We start from the raw sequence: 14,377 nt of genomic DNA on the forward strand, positions 1-14,377 counted from the left end.
TTCAATCTCATGTTCCAAGTCTTACAAATCTTAGAATTTTGTTGTGTATGGAATCACATTTACTTGGCAGCTAAGTGGCTGCCAACTAAGATAATGAACTGAGTTCAAATACTACCTCAGACAATGGAACCCTGGACAAGTCAATTAACCTTCAGCCTCAGTTTCCTCATCTGTAAAATGGAGATATAAATAGCATCTAACTCACAAGATTATTGTGAGGGTCACATGAGATAATATATATAATGCTTTGTAAATGTTAAAGTGCTATATAAATGGTAATTATCACCATTATAATAATTATTATTATAAAATGTACACAAGGACTCTATTGAGTTAATAGGGTATAAATGGTTACAGGATATTGATGAAAATCTGAAAAGCTCAGTGAGTTTGTTATTCACAGTCTCAGGAATGACCTCTGCCTCTGACTTGAGGAAACTTTCAGAAATAGAAATAATGTTATAAGCTGATAAGACATCTGCTCCACTCCCATCCTGTGTGTAGAGCTAGACAACTGAGATTTCAACAGGTCAAAGAGCTACAGGGTTTTTTGTTGAATTTCTGATACATGAGCTTTCACCTTATCTTACCCTGTACTAAATCTCTACGGCACTTTCCAGTCAATTTCAGACCATAAGGGCATGCAGGTACCCTTTCTTCCTTCCCCTCCACCTTTCCAGAATCCCTGAAGTGTTGTCTTCCCAATTAGATTGGAAGCTCCTTGAGGTCAGAGATTATCTTTTGCCTCTTTAAGTCCCCAGCATTTAGCATAATATCTGGCACAAAGTAGGTGCTTATGTTTATTGAACTGAATTCCTCAATTAGAATGTGAGATACTTGAAGGCTGACTTTCTTTTTTGCATGTATTTGTATGTGCAGGACTTATCACAGTGCCCCAAACACATACACATGTTCTATCCAACTATCTATGCATCCATGTAGAATAACAATGAAGATCATCAGGATCACTTAATTTCTTTCCCAGAACATGCTTTTTTTTTTTTTTTTTTTTTGGTAATGAAATCAGTGGTGAAGACAATGATTGCCCAGAAAAGATCAGAGTGGGAAAACGTGTCAATGTTCCTTTGGGGCAGGAGATTTATAAATAGGAGTTGCTGAGTTGTTTTTTCCTGCATTTGTTTCTGTTAATGGACTTTTCTATATTTTATCTTCCAGGAAAATTTGTCAACAAGTGCATATTGAAAGCACTGTCTTAAGGGTGTGGTATCCCCATTAATCTACTACCAATGAATCCTAAGTCACTAACACCCTTCCCTCCAAATTTTTCACTCTCGGCTTTCTGTCTGTGGAAGGCTGTGTAGATTTCTACTTTTCCTCTTCTAAGCTGTCTCTGAAATTAAAATACATCCCTTCTTTAGGTTCTTAAAAAGATTTTCACTACTAATAACTCACTCCAAGAAAGCATGCATAAGATTAAAACAAATGAAGAGAATAATAATATGCCACAAAAAAATCTTAAAAATTAATACATCTTCCAGAATAGGAAATATGGTCTCCATTTTTTCCAGTCCCATCATCTTTGATTGAACTGTATGTGTGTGTGTATGTGTGTGTGTGTGCTCATGCGTGCATGCGTGCTTAATTTGTTCAAAATTATTTGACTCAGATATTGAGTTCAACATTAGTTAGAAATTTCAGGCCTTTAGCTCAATGTATATTCATTTTGACAACTTTGTCAGGTCAGAGGTAGGCCCAAAGGGGCTGATGTACTATATTTACTCCCTTTTCCACAAAGTGATCCTACTGCTCTGAATCCAGCAATATGACCTAACTTGTTTCAATCCTTGAGATCCTGGCTTCTGATGAGAGGGGAAAATAGGATCCCTTTTCTCACTCCATACAGCACATTAAACCCTGGAGAAAAATTATTCAACATGTAGGTCTGGCACTCATAACAACTTCCCTTAAAGTAGAGTGGAAAGGTTAAAAGGTATTCAATGTACAATATCACTCAACAGTTATTGTTTTCTTAATCATAAAAGAAATATGAAAACACAGTGTATTTTAACAGAATGACTTAAAATAGGATGCAGTAACTTAATTTATACTCCATACAATCTACTGAGAAGCTGATAATTAAACTTCAACACCACAAAAAGCAGTTTACAGGATTGCTGATTAGGTAGTCTACATTTCACCTGGGCTCTACACTGTCTCACTCAAAGTTCATGTTTTCTATCAAGCCAGGGCAAGAGCTTGGTCTCTTTCTCTTGGTTGTCATCTTCTCCAATAGAGAAAATCTCCTAGCCCCCAACCAACTTCATTCAGTGGGCCCTCAACCTCTAGAGCTCTTGAATATTTGAACTTGTCTCCAAGCCTCTACATATACACCTAGAAGTTGATGCTTAATCACCTATTCAAGTAAAGGAAATTTTGTTGCTCAGTTGTTTTTCAGTCATGTCCAGTTCTTTGTGACCTGATTTGGGGTTTTCTTAGAAAAGATGCTGGAGTGGTTTGCTATTTCCTTCTTTTGTTCATTTTAGAGATGAGGAAACTGGGGCAAATAGGGTTAAATGACTTTCCTGGGGTCACTCAGCTAGTAAATGTCTGAGGCTGGATTTGAACTCACCTCTTCCAGGGTCCAAGCCCATCATGCTATCTACTGCACTACCTAGCTGCCAATTCAAGCAAAGGAAATACAAAGAAAAAAAGCTGCTATGTCATGAAATTTACCTCCATGTTTCTGGGTTCAAAGACTCAACCAGTCTCTGATTCCTCACTGAAAATCAGAGTTACATGATGCCACCTGGAGGGTGGAAAGAAGAGAGGATTAACTACCTGCAGGATGTTCTTTTAACATAAATCATTCTAGACTTCTCCCATTGTTATGGGGTGAGAAAAACTAAAGAATCACTATGGGGTTTCTGTATCATAACAAAGCAATATGTCCTTTCAGCACTGGGCCACCATGTAGTCAGAGGCAACTAGTAAGTTTGTCATCTTGGAAAAGCCCAAGAATTGAGTAACCATGTTCCTGAAGTACATAGAAATTTCCAGGGGAACTCTGGGAACCCATACCCCCTGTACACTAATGTAGAAACCAATGAAAGAATTTTCTTAATCAATCTGATGAGCTCATAGAAAGTTTTGGCTTCTGGGGAGATTCGGGTAGTATCTTCCTACAAAGCATATAAGTATGCCCCTTTAGGTCCTCAAAAAGAATGGTTCTCAGTAATTAGGGATGAATTGTTTGTCTTCTCTTTGTTACTAGAAATGATTCAATGTATGTGTTAGGGGGAAGAGGGATCAAGTCAAGTAAAGAAGTATTTATTAAGCACCTATTATTGTCCAGGCTTAATAAATACTTCTTGACTTGACTTGATCCCTCCTCCTCCTAGGCAAGCTCTGAAATTTCTGCCCTCTGTGTGTTACTATTTAATGGAGGCTTTGTGCTTTCCTGGTTAAACCTGAGTCTTGACTTACCACAAAAATATATGCCATGTAGAATGGAATTATTTGGCATTGAAATGTGTATATTTCCCAAAAACATAGCATTAAAGTATTCCTTGTTGTGTTTCATTGATGGCCACAACACTTGGTTACAGTCTATGTTGTCTATCTCCTAGCTGTGGTTTTGTCAGTGTTAAGTATTATCATTTCTATTTTACAGATGAGGAAATTGAGGCTCAGAGAGGTTAACTAACTCATCCAAGTTCACACAACTAGTAATTGTGGAGCCTAGACTTGAACTCAGGTCTTTCTGACTCCCTATTTAGTGCTCTCGCCCCCTACAAAAGTCATAGGAGTGCAGTCTTTTTTCACATCATCAACCTTAGACTGAATTCTGATGCTACTTAATATAGAGTTAGCCCTCAGTGGTTCCAGTAATGTAGACTGAGCCTCATTATATTTTATTTAACAAGCTGACTAATTGGGAATGTGGAGCCATGTGTTCCCCTTTTGTGATTACTTGTATTCAGTCATATTCCTAGACCCTTTGGCCCCAGGAACATCCCAACTGAGAAAGTTAGAGACACTGGTTTGCTAACCAGTGTTTATGATTTTAGACAAGACCACAGTTGTTTCTATCCTTCCCTATCTCTATGACCTTGAGCCCCAGAGCATATTAGAGGAGTGGCTAAAGCCCTGGACTTGGAGAGAGGAAGACCCTGAATTCAGATTTTGCCTCTGCCACTTACTGGCTATGTGACCCTGGGCAAGCACTTGGACTTTCTGTATCTCACTTTTCTTACCTGTAAAATGGGGGGGGGGGGAGAGATTGGACTTAATTTCTTCTAAGTTTCCTGCCAGCTGTAAATCTATGGTGCTATATTGTTTATAGCAAAGCTGCCCCTATTATAAGGCAAGGTGATACGTGAATTATCTGGGACAAATCAAATTTATTAAATGTACTGGTTTAAACAATAAACCTTACAAATTTTGACATCTTTAAAGAACTTTTAATAGGCCATTGTGTCATAATAATCACTTATTTTACACAATTCATCACTAAGTCCGTGAGATTTTGCCAGATATTATCTAATTCTTTGCTATGAAACCACAATTTTAGGAAGTTTGATATTAAGTGTACCTTTGACAAACACTCTATTTTTCCAAGTCTAGCCTAGATTATAGCCAGTACATTTCTAATGGGATTTAAACCAAGTAAGTTCCAAGGTCATGGAAGTATGTTCATATCCATCTCTTAGCCTTTCATGACATATATGAAAGGTCATATTGCAGTATTCCATCTCCATTTGGAAATTTCTTTAATTCTAGAACAATTCTTCATCATATATCAATATATTTATGAAAATTTGTTGTCCTTTCAAGGGAACAAGAATACAGGCCTACCAGAAGGAAAAATCCCTTAACATTTTTGAATGGATGTCTTATAAGATAATTTTTTATAAAATAAAACATCCAGATCTTACAGAATGATCAGTAAAAATTGTCCTTTTTCAATTTCCAGTACTCCGGTAATTCACTTGTCATATATATGACCAGCATTTTTTATTTTAGCAATTGCTAACAGCTTTTTAAAAAATGATCTTTTATTCTTCCAACTTTAAGAAGCCTATGCTAAACTATAGAGGAATTATTAACAACTCTTCCAGTCTGTCACTCAGTCAATAAACATTTATTAAGCACCTACTTACTGTGTTCCAAGAACTGTACTAAGCACTGGGGTTACAAACAAAGGCAAAAGCAAGTCCCTCATCAAATGGGGAATGGCTGAACAAGTTGTGGTATATGATTGTGATGGAATACTACTGTGCTTTAAGAAATGATGAGCTCAGTGATCTTAGAAAAACATGGAAATATTTTCACAAAATAATAAAGAGCAAAATGAGCAAAACCAAGAGAACATTGTATAGAGTAAAAGCAATAGTGTTTTAGAACAACTTTGAGCAAATAAAGTTATTTTGACTATTATAAATACCAAATTAACTATAAGGGACATATGAAGAAAGACATTCTCTGCATCTAGAGAAAATAAATAGAATGCATAGAATAATTTTACATTTTTTATATATGTATACATATGTGTGTAACATATATGTGTATGTATATATACACATATATATGTATGTGTGTGTGTGTGTGTGTGTGTATATATATATATATATACATATACATATACACATACCTGTGTTTAATGGTAGCCATCTCCAGAGCAGGGTAAGAGGAAAGAGGAGGGAAGAAAAAAATGTATATGATAACTTTATTATATTTTTAAAAGGAATAGCAAGTTTTATATAATAGTTTTGCAGTTTCATGTGCAATTATCTTTTTTTATTAAATTATGTTATGGGAATGCTTGTTTTATTCCATAAATTAAAAAAAAGTCCCTGATCTAAAGGAACTTACGATCTACTGAGAGAGATAGCATGCAAGCAACAATGTACAAACAAGTTGTATAGAGGATCAATTAAAAATAATCAACAGAGGAAAGGCACCATAATAAAAGTGACATTTTAGCTGGGGTTGGAAAAAGCCAAGAAAGCCTGGAGGTAAAGATGAGGAGGGAGGGCATTCCAGAGACAGCCAATGAAAATGTCCAAAGTCTGGAGTGAAGTTTCTTATTAATGTAACAGCAAGAAGTAATTGTCATTGTATCACAGAGAGGTAAGGTGGCAATGAAGGGATGGGGAGAAGTAGAGGGAAGGGGATCTAAGTTATAAGAAGACTGGAAAGTAGAGGATGGGCCAGGTTGTAAAGGGCTTTGGATGGAACCATTGGGGTTTAATAAGTGGGGGGTGTAATGTGATCAGATCTACATATTAGAAAGATTACTTTGACAGCTGTATGGAAGATGGACTGGAGTAGGGAGAGATTTGTGGCAGGAAGACCAACCAGGAGGAAATGGGAATATTCCAGACATGAGGGGATAAGGACCTGAATGAGGTGACAGCTGCAGTGTCAGAAGAGAGAAGGAACATGGTCAAGAAATGCTACAAAGGTAAAATCAACAGGCTCTGGCAACAGATTGGATGGGGCAGGGGGAACTAGAGAGAATGAGAAGTCGATCATGATACCTAAGTTTCTAGCCTGGGAGGCTGGTTAGTAACTTCAGAGAGAAAGGAGTTTCAGTTGAATAATGAGTTCAGAAGCCAGACTGGAGCTGCCAGGTCCTTCTGTAAGGTCTTTACTTATTTACTGAGGATGAATTAGGCTGTTTTAAAGCAATAGTTTGTCAGTACTTGGTGTTATTTTTCATTTTTGATAACCCTAATTTGTGATCCTGTTTCACCACGGGCTTGAATTCCCTGAAATATTTGACTTCCCTACACCAAAAACCACTGTGATGCCTCTTAACAGTTATTGAAATGTGCTCTTTTAAAAAGCTACAAGTTTTGCACATTTACTTGAGATAATCTCCATTTTGAATAACCTTGGAATTAAAAACATAACAAAAGGGAACAATGAAATATGTTGGTATGCCATGAAATGTAGCACTAACAGAAAACTAATTGAAATTGAGGAAACCAATTCATTCTGATTTCATTTGGTTTTGGTCAGATATTCTGAGTCACTTGTGCCAATAAAAACACACATGACTAAATATCACCACAAAAGATAAGTCATATTAAAATTTTTGCTTGTTCAAGTAACTTGTGCACCACTGCATAAAAACTCCATACTTGCTCCAATACCTCCAAAGGCTCCCCTTGCCTAAGTCCATGGTTCTCAATCTGACATTAAGGGCCTTTCTCAATCTCTTTCCAATTTTCTCTCCACCCTGTCTCAAATATCTTACAACAGTGATTCTCAAACTTTTTGGTATTATTATCGTTTTACATCCTTTTTTTTTAAGGCAATTAGGGTTAAGTGACTTGCCCAGGGTCACATAGCTAGTAAGTGTCAAGTGTTTGATCTGAGGCCAGATTTGAACTCAGGTCCTCCTGACTTCAGGGCTGGTGCTCTATCCACTGCACCACCTAGCTGCACCACCATTTTACAGTCTTAAAAGTTTTTGAGGATCGCAAAGAGCTTCTGTCTATGTTAGTTATATCTATCAATATTTATCACATTAGAAATTAAAACAGAAATTTAAAAAATATTTATTCATCTGAAAATATCAATAATAAACCTACTATATTCTAGTATAAATAATATAGTCTTACAAAAATAACTACTTTCAAAACAAAAATTTTAGTAAGAGTAACATAATTTTATGTACTTTTGCAAGTCTCTTTAATGTGTAGCTTAAGAGAAGATAGCTGAATTCTCATTTCTGCTGCTGTATTCAATCTCTTGTGACTTTTTTTGTTTGAAGCATGTGAAAAAAAAATCGGTCCTCACAAAGATATGTAGTCTGAAAAGGAGGGATAATTTAATAATCAAATTGCATCTTAGCACCATTTTGAAAATAATTTTGATGTCATGGAACCCTAGGGGTCCTTGAACCATACTTTGAGAACTATTGTTTTTTACCCTCATCTACAGGCTAGCTGGTTCATTCACCATCCCCCAAAATTCTGAGGCTGGTTGATGTTACTCCCTCCACATGAAATTCCCTTCCCTTACCTCCACTGATCAAAATTCCACCCATCCTTCAAAACTCAGATCCAGTGCTACTGCAGTGATATAGCATTAAAGTGAGGTTTCCTTCCTCTAAACTAATTGTCCATCCCATTTATGTGGCACTTACAAACTGCCGTGTTGTCTTCTCTTCTCTCCCTTAATAGTTTCAAAAGTTTTAAGGCAAGAACCATGTCTAATAAATTACACATTTTCATGCCTCCCACAACACCTATCATAGTGCCTTGTACATAGCAGGAGCTCATTCATATTTGTTAAATGAATGAATTTTTGTTGTTTTTGTACAGACTTGTGTTTTCATCATCATAAAGGAAAATGCCAATGAGGAAACTTCTTTTATCAATGGAGATAGGTCTCTGATCTGAAACTCATAGTCTTAGAGAGTTAGTTACCTAAGGCACTGAGAGGTTTTGAGACTTGTCCAGTGTCAGCGTGTAAAGTCAGTATATGTCAGAAGTAGAAATTGAATCCAAGTTTCCCTGACTCCAAGATGAGCCCTTTAAACCACTATCCCATGCTCCCCCTCAAATGAATGACAATGTAGCCCCAGATTCATCTTCACCAAGGATAGGAACTGAACAAGAGGTTACAGAGGCAACAGTGATATTTAGGTCATAGCAGTTGGGATAGGTGGTGTAGTGGGTAGAGTGCTAGGCCTGGAGTCAGGAAGACTCATTTTCATGAGTTCAAATCTGGCCTCAGACACTTAATAACTATATGTCCCAGGGCTAGTCACTTAACCCTGTTTGCCTCAGTTTCCACATCTGTAAAATGAACTGGAGAAGGAAATGGCAAACCACTCCAATATCTTTGCCAAGAAAATGCCGAATGGAGCTGTGAAAAGTTGGACATGACTGAACAATAACAAAAAGGAAGGGAAGAGTTGCTAAGGTGAGTCCCTGGTCCCACAATTCTTCCCTTGGCATCTCTCCTCCCTACCATGTAACACTTCCTTTAGTAAGGAATACAACAAGATATTCATTACCTAGATAGAAAGATAAAAAATTTCCTCATAGTACAAGGTGTTAATAATATGTGCCTAGGACACACTATGTAATTAATCAATGCTTTTTGATTGATTGATTAGTTGACTATAACAACACATACTGTGAGAACTGAGTGATGTAGTCATTGTAAGCTTTATTCATACTCATGAATAATACGCTCTCTCAAAGCATAATTCTATTAGTTTTATTCTAGGTGTGAGTTAGGCCATCAACCCAAGAAGTGTTTTAAAAAAAATATTAAGCACTTCCTAACACTTTATATGGAGGCAGCTAGGTGGCTTGGTGAGTAGAGCACCGAGCCTGATTCAGAAAGACCTGAGATCAAATCTTACCTCAGTCACTTTCTAACTGTGTGGCCCTGGGCAAGTTATTTATTCTCTGTTTGCCTTAATCCACCAGAGAAGGAAAAGACAAACCACTCAAGTATTTTTGCCAAGAAATTCCATGAACACTACAATCCATGGGGTCATGAATAGTTGGACATGACTGAACAATAATAACACTTTATATAGAAACCTCTGTTTCTGGGGTCACTTTACAGGGGAGCTATGCACCTTTAAATAGTGTGCTTACTGAATGTTTTTATGGGAGAAAATGTTCTTTCTCTAGAATGTTAAAACAAAATGTTAAAAATTAACTGTTTGATAATGGTTGTAAATGTTGAAGCAAGTTGAACAAATCCATTTCATTGTACATAATATTTACAGTGGCCTTTTGAAGAGAGCACTAGAGTTTGTTCCTTTCCCTCCTAGTCTTCCTCTCCATCTTTTCCTTTTCCTTTCCCCCTCCTTCTCCTTCTATGTACCTTTGAATGTAAACCATTATTTCCATTAATTTCATTCTCATAAGAATTGGAAGTAATTTAAACTTTTCTTTCCCAATAGATAGAGTTTGAAAATATGGGGGAAACTTGTGAGTCCATATAGAAAACAAAACCTCCTATGTATATCCCATTTACTTTTGCTTCTTTCCTCAGCACCTTCTGATAAAGGATTATAACATGGGCACACATTTACATGACCAAGAGACTTTTACTTGTAAAGCTTGCTTCAAAAGAGTTTAAAATGGCAGAAATCTAGGAGCCCTTCTTCCAAATATTTATAGAAAATTAAACATTTAAGTCATCTTTAAAAACATGTTATTTAAAAACATGTCTAATTTATATGTGAATTTATTATGAAGCTTTCAGTATCTGTTTTTGTTTTAATAGTAAATTAACTTGCTCTTTTAAATAAACTTAAAAATGATAAAAAAAATAGCATACTTAGCATTTACTTTCATCTTGTAAAGGATTAATTTCTCAGCATTAAATGAGGAGGGGGTATTTACCAAGCATTTCTGAGTTTTAAGGGTATATTGCAAAAAATACAATGAAGGTTACAGATCTACAATATGGTTTGGTCTGGGAGTGGTAGTATGGCAGGAAGTTGAAACAAGTAGGATGTAAATTGTGATATAGTAAATTGGATTTTCACAGTAATAAGAATTCTATTAATTAATACTAAAGGCATGCAAAATAAGGGAGTGGTCAGGGTAAGGTGGGGCTAATCAGGGAACATTAGGGACTTTTAGCCAGGGGGCCTGATTGTCCAGGAGTCAAAGTGCTAAGGTTAACACCCACCCATCTACTGAATCCCCTCACACACACCAGCATCCTGTCCAAGAAGGAAAGGGCTCATTATGTAAGTTAATGAAAATTTTAAAGTCCCTAGTGACCTCCTAGTCCACTCCTGAATTAACTCTGTACTAAATATGTTCTTCAGAAAGAGGCACACCCATTTCCTAATTATGAAACCCAATACCAATAGGCTTTGACTGTGAATGAAAGAGCCCTGTTTATATTCAGTTTACAGCACACCACAAGCCTGATTTTAATGTACTACATCAAATTCTATGGCCTGTTACAGCTACCCCCAAAACCTACACACAGGAGTGCAGGTCTGATGTGTTTCTTCTGTTTTAGATTCCTCCCTTGGATATTTCCATGAGAGGCACTTTGGACAGCTCTGTTATGGCTGTATATTTATTTAGCAGCCTAGGGGCATCAATGAGTTTACCTCTGTGGAAGATTAAGTGGTTTTTGTCTCTACCACACACCAAGATAAAGGATGAATTCAAGCGCTGAGTTCTGCTGCATTCACTGCTCTGTCATTATAAAACAGTCTGATTGGTAAATGTAAGATGGGCAATTTAGAAGCCTGTTTTCATCACTCATCTGGTCATAAGGGATGCCTCATTAGTGTGGGGGATGAACAGACCTCAGATATGGTCTAAATGCTGACTCTTATATGGATTCAAAATAAGGAGCAATAGTCTTGAGTGAAATTGGGAATGACTGAGTAGAATCCTTTAAGTTTTAATAATTCAATTTATTTTTTGCTGTTGCTTCCAATTCCAACCTAACATCCAGGGATGGAGGAAGACTTAGCAAAGTCTTCTCTTCTAATATTTTGAAGATGAAAAAATTTAAAATTTTTAAGCACGTGTGCACAATATAGATTCAGCTAAGTTACTTACCTGTATGATTCCCTGTTGCCCTTTTCTACCTGCACATCAACTCTTACAGGCTCCTTTTATTCCTCTCATGATTTTTTTTATGCTTTCATCTCTGCCCTTCTACTAGAATCAACCTTTCCTTATGTATCTCTTTCTGTTTGGAGCTTGCTCAGCAGCCACTAGCTGGTAGGATGGTTCAGCTAACAGCTATACCACTGGGCCAGGTTTCATTCCATTTATTGCAAAGTGTTTTGTAAGCTCTTAAGAGCAAGAATTTAATTTCTTTTCCAAAAAGAGCTCATTTTTCCTTCATTTATTAAGTAAAATATATTTAGAGTATCCATTATCATCATTAATATTTCACTGTACTTTGGGGTCATTAGATAGAGTGGCTGGACAGTAATAGCAGACATTTGAGGTTTGCAGAATATGGTAGATACATGATCTTATTTGATCCTCACAATGGTCTGTGAGGTAGGTTATAGATAAGGAAACTGAGGCTCAGAAAGATGATGTGATCTGTCCAATGTCACATAGCTAGTAAGGGTCTGAGGGACCATTTGAACTCAGCTCTTCTTGTCTTAAATACACAACTCGCAGTGCTCTGCTTCCTCCACAAACTTAATAGACAATTCTATAACATCTCAAAAGAATCAATGAAAATTCCAAAACAAGGTCATCTACCAGCTAGGGGGAAGCCTGGGTCAACAAAAGTTTTTTGCATTGTCTACAGAATCTAAAACTACTCATTGTTTCTTTAAGTACTATGCCATAAATCCATTTAAGTGAAGAGTCTGGGCACCCAAGCATATATTTGTGCTTGCTTCTGACCCAGAAATTGGTTAGCTTTCTACCCAAATGACTTGTATAGCATTCTGTTTAACATTTTGGCTTCCAGGAAGGCAGAGAGGCCACTTTCTGTTTAATTTTGTCTTACCTCACAAGGTGGTTTTAAGGACTTCAGATGCTGTTGCAGGTATATTTTAAGAGTTTTGTACAACTGGGGAGGAAAAGCTTTATGGGAATTTAAAATTATGATGTGGCTTCAAAAACATTGGCCCTCTCAGGCCAAAAGAAGACATGATAGTTTCTCCTTGGTTGCCTATGATGAAAAAGGAAAAGCCCAGCATCCAATTATATCATGACAGCTTATCTATTTCCCAAAGGGTTAAACAAACAAAAGAAGTTTCTTTGGCTCACATGCCTGTCTTCTTCTAAACCATCACATATTTAGTGGCTAAAATATTTCTTTCATAAGAGGGGTCAGCATGAAAGAGTCAAAAGTAGAACACCAATTCTTAGAAATTCAGAAGTGGAATCAAACTCCAAGGGTGAGTGAGAAGCTGGTTGGTGATAATATTGGAAAAGTTATCTAAATTAGGAAAGGACTCTACTATCCTATTACAAGTAACCTCAAATCATTAAGTATTAGAAAAAATGCAAATTAAAACAACTCCAATCATCTATATCACACTGATCTTGTTGGCAAAGATGACAAAAAAGGAAAATTTTAATTGGGAGAAGCTATGTAAGAACAGGAACATTAATGTATTGTAGGAAGACTTGAAAATTGGTCCAGCCATTCAGGACAGTTTTTGTGACTATGCTCTAATATTTATTAAACTGTGCATAGTCTTTGACCTGATGATAGTACTACCAGGTCTATACCCAAAAAGGTAGAAGAAATAGAGTGGGGGAAATTTTTTCTATTGTTTAGAAACTAAAACAATTCCATAAAAATGCTTTGCAAATGTAATGTTTCATCCAAGGATAAATGTAATATTTCATCCAAGGATAAATAATGACAATGGTCCTAATCCTATGTAGGCCACATACCCTGCTTTTTGGAGATAGTTACTTATCCTGAACCCCCTCACACCTATACCCCTACTCTTCCTGTACCTGAGCAACACTTAGAACACTTCCTCTCATTTACTATAGATGAGCTGGAGATTCCCTTGCAACACTGGAAACATGAATTTAACTCCATGAGGTGGAGTTATTCTCTTAGAGAAGGGAATTGACCTTCTCCCTTCCAGGGTTTAAAAAATAACTTTTCAGTTACTAAAAACATCAACAAAAAAGTGTTAGATGTGGATTTAAGAGGTTTTGATCCATTTACTCCAAATTTCTTTCCATACTTGATTTGTATGTTAAAATTGTTGTGAAAATCAAATGATGTGATATATATATATATATATATATATATATATATATATACATATTCTTTCACATATAATGTTCTATGGATTGTTGAGCAGGTGGATAGAATAATTGCTATTGGCAATTTATTGAAAGTATTGGGATGAAAGTGCATCCTCTATAGATTCATTGAAAACATCTTCAAAACAACTCCAAGGACAGACAGGCCAACAGGCACCTCTACCCCATGACTGTCTCACTCTGAGTTTTCACTCTTCCCCAGGTATGTTTTCACTTTGAAAAATCACTCCCCTCTTGTGGTCCCTTCCTATGACTGATGAGTTCCACCCAGAACCTCTATTTTAAGTAACTTTCCCAGGTCAGTGATGTTCGCTCCTTCATCCCTTTCCAAACTCTATTCCTGATTCTCTGGACTTCTTTCTCCACCATGCCTCCACACAAATACTTTCTTCCTCCCCCTGCCCTTTTCAACTTCCTTTTGTGTGTTGTCTTCCCTCATTAGACTATAAGCTCCTTGAAGTCAAGAACTGTCTTTCTTTTTGCTTATATTGGTATTTCCAGTGCTTAGCTGCCACATAGTAAGCTCTTACTAAATGCTCGTTGACTTTATATGTAGTTATCTTGTACTCATATACTTTAGATTTCTTTAACCAGGTCTCTATAGTTTGAAAGCTTTTCATTCCACATGGTTTGGTGATTATTAC

This window comes from Vombatus ursinus, unplaced genomic scaffold (assembly GCF_900497805.2).
Source record: "Vombatus ursinus unplaced genomic scaffold, bare-nosed wombat genome assembly UNPS02014812.1, whole genome shotgun sequence".
Taxonomy (NCBI): Eukaryota; Metazoa; Chordata; class Mammalia; order Diprotodontia; family Vombatidae; genus Vombatus; species Vombatus ursinus.